This window comes from Triticum urartu, chromosome 6A (assembly GCF_056163025.1).
Source record: "Triticum urartu cultivar PI428250 chromosome 6A, HENAU_Tu73, whole genome shotgun sequence".
Lineage (NCBI taxonomy): Eukaryota > Viridiplantae > Streptophyta > Magnoliopsida > Poales > Poaceae > Triticum > Triticum urartu.
Genome location: NC_141878.1, coordinates 266,909,391 through 266,917,582, shown reverse-complemented (window position 1 = coordinate 266,917,582; position 8,192 = coordinate 266,909,391). Strand labels below are relative to the sequence as shown.

General features: G+C 45.8%; 1 long non-coding RNA gene across 1 annotated transcript; it reads left to right on the top strand.

Annotated features, from left to right (window-relative positions):
• The first annotated feature begins 4,110 nt into the window (after positions 1–4,110).
• LOC147964960 (uncharacterized) lies at positions 4,111–7,618 on the top strand. Its single transcript, XR_015608077.1, has 2 exons — positions 4,111–4,550; positions 7,316–7,618. It is a non-coding gene; the product is annotated as an uncharacterized LOC147964960 (long non-coding RNA).
• The last annotated feature ends 574 nt before the right edge of the window (positions 7,619–8,192 follow it).

The window sequence follows — 8,192 nt, the reverse complement described above, 5'->3', positions numbered from 1 at the left end:
TGACATAGGAGCGCCGGATTGCAAAACGGACAACGGGAAAAATGCTCGGATACATGAGACGAACATGTATGCAAATGAAATGCACATGATGACATGATATGAGATGCATGACACGCAAGCAATGACAAGGCAACGACAGCGAATAACTGGAGGACACCTGGCACATCGGTCTCGGGCCGTCACAGTCTGGCACTTGTCGCATGTGTTTAGACACTTCATTTTATTTGGTGTTGTGAATGATTCCTATGCCTACCATAGACCTTTCATTAGGCAATTTGTGAATGCTTTCTATGAGAACGAGGTAGATGCTTATTCTCTTGTCACACATATTTGCATCTCTACCTCACAATTGCATACTTGTCTCCATGATATGTTTGCCTGTGCTCGGTTGATATGCTTACATGCCATGTCACAATCCTTTGTCACACCTTATGCTATGCATGATCACAACACTTGTTTGGTGAATCACCTCTTGAATGCTTGGCTTTGCACTAACGCTAACCACATTTGTTTTTCCAAGTGTTTGTTGTCCTTGCTCCTTTTGAAAGAATCACTAGACGGTGCGACATTAGAGAGTGCCCATTGCGAGCTTGAAGATGACGAGTACTTGGTGAACGTCCACTTCTACACGGCGAAGCCATCTCTTTCCCATGGTGATTTGGTTTTCGATCCGAGGTCGAATCTTTCCAAAGGGGGGGGAGATGATGCGGAGCATCCTAGGGACATCACCATGTCAAGAGTTCGTTCGGCGAGTGACACGTGCGACATCTATTTCACATACACAAAGGTGAATCATCTCCTTTACACGTGCTCACTTGACCCCTTCGAGGATGGTATATGACGACCCACAAGTATAGGGGATCTATCGTAGTCCTTTCGATAAGTAAGAGTGTTGAACCCAACGAGGAGCAGAAGGAAATGATAAGCAGTTTTCAGTAAGGTATTCTCTGTAAGCACTGAAATTATCGGTAACAGATAGTTTTGTGATAAGGTAATTTGTAACGGGTAACAAGTAATAAAAGTAAATAAGGTGCAGCAAGATAGCCCAATCCTTTTTGTAGCAAAGGACAAGCCCGGAAAAACTCTTATATGAAGGAAAATGCTCCCGAGGACACATGGGAATTATCGTCAAGTTAGTTTTCATCACGTTCATATGATTCGCGTTCGTTACTTTGATAATTTGATATGTTGGTGGACCGGTGCTTGGGCACTGCCCTTCCTTGGACAAGCATCCCACTTATGATTAACCCCTCTTGCAAGCATCCGCAACTACAAAAGAAGTATTAAGGTAAACCTAACCATAGCATGAAACATATGGATCCAAATCAGCCCCTTACGAAGCAACGCATAAAATAGGGTTTAAGCTTCTGTCACTCTAGCAACCCATCATCTACTTATTACTTCCCAATGCCTTCCTCTAGGCCCAAACAATGGTGAAGTGTCATGTAGTCGACGTTCACATGACACCACTAGAGGAGAGACAACATACATCTCATCAAAATATCGAACGAATACAAAATTCACATGACTACTTATAGCATGACTTCTCCCATGTCCTCAGGAACAAACGTAACTACTCACAAATCATATTCATGTTCATAATCAGAGGGGTATTAATATGCATAAAGGATCTGAACATATGATCTTCCACCAAGTAAACCAACTAGCATCAACTACAAGGAGTAATCAACACTACTAAGTTATGTTTTCTTACATCCGAAATAAATTATATTTTCATGGATCATCCAACATGTTGAGCTTTCCTTTCCCCCTCATTCTAGCCAAATTCTTTGCACCAAGTAGAGATACTACTTGTGCTTCCAAATATCCTTAAACCCAGTTTTGCCATGAGAGTCCACCATATCTACCTATGGATTGAGTAAGATCCTTCAAGTAAGTTGTCATTGTTGCAAGCAATAAAAATTGCTCTCTAAATATGTATGATTTATTAGTGTGGAGAAAATAAGCTTTATATGATCTTGTGATGTGGAACAAATAAAAGCGACAGACTGCATAATAAAGGTCCATATCACAAGTGGCAATATAAAGTGACATTCTTTTGCATTAAGATTTCATGCATCCAACCATAAAAACACATGACAACCTCTGCTTCCCTCTGCGAAGGGCCTATCTTTTATTTTTGTTTTATACTCTATACAAGAGTCATGGTGATCTTCACCTTTACTTATTACATTTTATCCTTTGGCAAGCACTGTGTGTTGGAAAGATCCTGATATATATAGCTAATTGGATGTTGGTTTTCATAAACTATTATTATTGACATTACCCTTGGGGTAAAAGGTTGGGAGGCAAAACTATAAGCCCCTATCTTTCTCTGTGTCCGATTAAAGCTTCATACTCACTAGTACAATGAGCTCCTAAACAAACGGTTTAGAACTCCTTTCCGCGACGGCATCTGGAACCGTCGCCAAGTGAGTGTGGACGATAGGGGGGTCCTTCCCACACGACCCAGAAACTATCGGGGATATGCCCTCCTGGCACACACGTTTGGCAAAATGAGGTCGTGTGCGATCAGCGAGCGCTCAAATACGGAAATACGTACATTAGAGCTAAAAATACAATTATACGGCGAAATTGTTTCCGATCGCAAGTACATCCCACACAGTCAGTCCCCGCTAAACGTTTCCGTTCGTACGTACATCCCACAGTCGCTCGAAGGAAAACGTTTCCGTTAACAGGTACATCACACACAATTTTTTCCATTAAATCACTTGCGTTATTGAATATATCACACACGGTCCATGGAAGAAACTATGTGGCAAAGGATGTCCATCACACACAGTTTTCATGTGGTTAACGTTTGCGCAAGGTGGCCTAACGCAAACAGTTTTCAAGAGAGTCGTGTGTGATTGGTCATTGATCCAACACGGTTTATTCCTATAAACTGTGTGCATTGCCTGAGGTCATCGCCCAAGGTATTTTTTTAACAACCGTTTGTAATAGAAAAACCCAATTAGTAGGCTAATTCGCCACTAGCAGGCTAATTATCCGATTATTCATAATCCATTTATTAATCTAATTGACATTTCATATTAAGCACACAATATATTTCATTTTCATAATTGAAATACTTCAGAGTACAACATCATATAGCTTCAGCACTCAGCTATCCTATTAGACAACTACACACCAGGACCAAGTTTCACATGCAACATCTATAACCTTTCGAAATTAGAATTATAGACCGTACATAGACAGATGTATCTCGTCTGGAAAACTGCTGAAGGAGAAGGCGAATATTGAGCCTTCATTGATGTTGAAGGTCTTTGTAACTTTAGACCAGTGTCTGTGGATGATTGACTATCCATCATTCGTCCTCTTCAGGAACACTTCAATATTGAACCGTGGGTGTTGTATGAATACCTTCCTCGCCTCCTGACCATACAGGTGGTTTGAGAGGTAATCATCAGTGAACTGCTTTGAAAAGGCCTGAAAACAAGGATGTGCATAAATATCTTCTCTATATTGGAAATGGGGCAAAGGAATAAAAAAATGCAAGGTATAATAGTTAGTACCATCCTGTAGTGAACTGATGTCTTCTTAATTGTACAGACATAGATCTTTTTGTTTTTTGTCGCTAATTTCTTTATGTGACGCCCGGATAATTAAGCTACAGTAAGCCTCTACTAATGTAGCCACGTCACCACGATTACTGTTGATAATCTCGCGATGACTCAAAACTCGTTCAAATTCAAAATTAAAATAAAGTCAAACTAGAAAAGTTTCCAAAAGTCAAAACTAAAATGTTCTAGATGTAGAAAGTCGTTCATAATAAATATTGGTGGAGAAACCGACTTCTTATGAAATGGTTTAGTGCCCTTAAATAAATAAATAGTGGTCAAAACAATAAATTAAATGCCTTCTTGATTTACAAAAATGCTAATCTATTTTATTTAAATGCCAATCTTTTTGTGGTAGTGACCTAATTTGCAATGACAATGTTGGTGTAAGTTTCATATTTTATAAACCTAAAATGTTGTTGAAAATTAAAAGTGAACAAAAAGAAAAAGCTAAGAAAAGAACAAAACATAGAAAATAAGAAGGGGACCTAAACCTACTGGACCCTTGGCCTTTTTAGCAAATCAGGTCCAGCCCACCCCTACCATCGCCAACCTCCTGCTACAGGGAGGCAGGGGGCTCGTGCCACCCATCGGCAGGCCATGGCCGCGCCGTGCCTTGCGTGGAGGCCATCCACAGGCTCCCCCTTGCCTACAAGGGCCCCGCCTCCTTCTTGCTCGAAACCCTATGACACTTTCCCCCCTCGCCCTCTCCCTCGCATCTCACTCTCGAGCCGAGCGCTGTCGTTGCCGCCGCTCACCACTGACGTGGCCACCAGCCACCCTGAGCCACGAGAAGGCGTCCGGGAGCTCCGTCGTGGTCGACTCCATCACCACGCCGAAGGGCTCGAGCCAGGAGGCCGCATGCGCTCGCCATCGGTCGTCTTCCTCGCGTCCGGTCGTTGCTTCCCCGCCCCGGATATCCTCCCTTGGTGCTTCCCCGGCCTCCCGAGCACGTCGTCGAGAACCGCTGTGAGGCCCTCCGCCGATTCCCCCTTTTTACCTGCCTCAATTCGTCGTCGTGTAGTCGCCTCGCGAGCTCGGCCACCATGGCCGGAGCTCCGCTCACCGCGCCCACTGTCCGTGCCCGCGAGCCCCCGGTCGCGTCCTATCTTACCCCATGCGTGCGCACCCACGCCTGCATGCCCTGATCGTGCCGTCCGTGTGTGCCCCGCCGCTGCCGGTTGCTCCCTGGCACCGTCCGCGCACGCGCTCGGTTGATGCTGCTCCTTGTGCTACTACTGCTCTGCTGCTGCTCCTCACTGCGCCGCGCCACGGCCTCTCTGCGCCGTTGCCGCCTCGCGCTCACTGCCCCGAGGTCATCTTCCGTGCACGTCGTCTCTGCGTGTCCCGCGCCGGCTGCGCCATCTCCGTTTGCACTTGTGAGCCACTGCCGCTGCCGCTCTGTAGCTGTCCGCTGCTACTCTCTGCTGCCGTGTATTGGTGCTGCTCTACGCTGCAGTTGCTCTTGTTGTTGCCGCTGCATAGCCGATGCCGCTGTTGTTCCTTAGCTGCTGCCGCTGCTGTTTGCTAGCCACTCTAGCTCATAGCTGCAAAGTTGTTGGCTGAAGAAATAACTAACCAAACTAAACTGACTACTGAAGAAATCTATCAGACTATCAGAGAGCTTGCCCCGTCCAAGCTTGCTCATGTGCGTTGTGTGCGTGCATTGTGTGTGAGAGAGTTTGACCGGTCCTGTTGTAGTTAGCTATAATTAGTACTCCTACTAGTTAGACTAATTAGTGGTTAGGTATAGTGCAAATGACATGTAGATCCCACTGGTATTAAAAAATAAATTAGATTTAAAGTATCTAAAACCATGACATGTGGACCCTATTTTACCTTTTTACCGGTCAAAGTGAAATGGTTGATCAGCCCCCCGGGTCCCATTGTCATACACATAGGCCAGAGTAACACTAGGTAACAAAAGTTTTTGTTGTTTTATTCCCGAATTAAACAAATTCCAAAATGTTTAAATCTTAGAAAATTAATATAAATTAATCTATAACTCGGATGAAAATGTTTTGTACATGAAAGTTGCTCAGAACGACGAGATGAATCCGAATACGTAGTCCGTTCGTCCGTCACACATCTCTAGCATAGCGAACACACAACTTTCTCCCTCCGGTTCATCTGTCCGAAAACGCGAAACACCGGGGATACTTTCACGGATGTTTCCCCTTTCATCGGTATCACCTATCCCTACGTTAGGTCACCCCTAGCACAACGTATTGTCGCGTCTTGCTTTGTGTTACATTTGATTGCTCTATTATTTATTGTGTTCCCCCTCCGTTACTCCTTCCTGGTAAACTCCGAAACCGTTGCCGATGTCTGTGTGTTCGACTACATCGAAGATGACCCCTTCCTTCTTGCCAGAGCCACCAGGCAAGCCCCCCCCCTTGATCACCAGATATCGCCTACTCTTCTCTACACTGCTTGCATTAGAGTAGTGTAGCATGTTACTGCTTTCCGTTAATCCTATTCTGATGCATAGCCTGTCCTTGCTACTACTGTTGTTATCTTTACCTGCAATCCTAATGCTGAGTATAGGATGCTAGTTTATCATTAGTGGCCCTACATTCTTGTCCGTCTGTCGTGCTATGCTATCGGGCTGTGATCACTCGGGAGGTGATCACGGGTATATACTTATACATATATACATGCTATACAGGTGGTGACTAAAGTCGGGTCGGCTCGTTGAGTACCCGCGAGAGATTCTGATGTTGGGGGCTGAAGGGGCAGGTGGCTCCATCCCAGTAGAGGTGGGCCTGAGTTCCCGAAGGCCCCCGACTGTTACACTGTGGCGGAGCGACAGGGCAGGTTGAGACAGCCTAGGAGAGAGGTGGGCCTGGCCTTGGTCGGCGTCTGCAGTTATTTCAAGATAACACGCTTAACGAGATCTTGGTATTTGATCTGAGTCTGGCCACTGGCCTATACGCACTAACCAACTACGCGGGAATAGTTATGGGCACTCGACGTCGTGGTATCAGCCGAAGCCTTCTTGACGTCAGCGACTGAGCGGCGCGCGCCGGGTTGGACCGTGTAACGTAACTTCCTTTGTAATGGAGGTTGCTAGGTCTACTCACCGGCCGCGTACGCAACGTGCAGGTGTGCAATGGGTGATGGGCCCAGACCCCTGCGCCATAGGATTTAGACCGGCATGCTAACCTCTCTGTTGTGCCTAGGTAGGGTTGCGACGTGTTGATCTTCCGAGGCCGGGCATGACCCAGGAAAGTGTGTCCGGACAAAGGGGATCGAGCGTGTTGGGAAATGTGGTGCACCCCTGCAGGGAAGTTGATCTATTTGAATAGTCGTGTCCCTCGGTAAAAGGACGACCCGGAGTTGTACCTTGACCTTATGACAACTAGAACCGGATACTTAATAAAACACACCCTTCCAAGTGCCAGATACAACCGGTGATCGCTCTCTCACAGGGCAACGAAGGGAGGATCATCGGTTAGGATTATGCTACACGATGCTACTTGGTGAACTTACCCTCTACTTTCTTCTTCTGCTGCAAGATGGAGGTTACCAGAAGCATAGTCCTCGATAGGACTAGCTAACCCCCTCTTATTCTGGCTTTCTGCAGTTCAGTCCACATATGTTACCCATTTTCCATTTGATACCAATGCATACATATGTAGTGTAGTTCCTTGCTTGCGAGTACTTTGGATGAGTACTCACGGTTGCTTTGCTCCCCCCTTTCCCCCCTTTCTATACCCGATTGCTGCGACCAGACGATGTAGCCCAGGAGCCAGACGCCACTGTCGATGACGACTGCTACTACCTGGGAGGTGCCTACTACTACGTGCAGGCCGCTGACGACGACCAGGAGTAGTTTAGGAGGATCCCATGCAGGAGGCCTGCGCCTCTTTCGATCTGTATCCTAGTTTGTGCTAGCCTTTTTAAGGCAAACTTGTTTAACTTATGTCTGTACTCAGATATTGTTGCTTCCGCTGACTCGTCTATGATCGAGCTCTTGTATTCGAGCCCTCGAGGCCCCTGGCTTGTAATGTGATGCTTGAATGACTTATTTTATTTGTAGTGTTGTGTTGTGGTATCTTCTCATGAGTCCCTGATCTTGATCGTACACGTTTGCGTGTATGATTGGTGTACAATTGAATCGGGGGCATCACAAGTTGGTATCAGAGCCAACTACCTATAGGAATCCCCTTTCCACACTCCTTGGCCGAAGTCGAGTCTAAACATTGCAAAACTTTTTTACTAACATGGTTGTGCGGCCCATGGGCCCACGTCGCCATTGGGTGGTACTAGGATCTTTTACTCCTCGATCTTTACTCTAGGACTCTGATATCTCTCCTATTCGGGTTTAATGAATTTACTAAAATCTAACTTTAGGATCTCGTTACTACTTCCTCCCGGAGAGCCCCTCACTCCAGATGATTGCTTGGTGCACCGAAGGATTTCGAAGATACTCTCCGGTGTTCTCGAGACTTTGTGCTCGTTGCTTTTGCAATTCCCTACCACTGATTTATCCCTATGGATAAGTACTTACACCCGTCGTTCCTAATTTTAATCCAAGTTGATCTTGTTAATACAAGATGCCCCGAACCACTCTCCTTTGTTCCGAGGATCCTTTGAGCTTACTGCTCT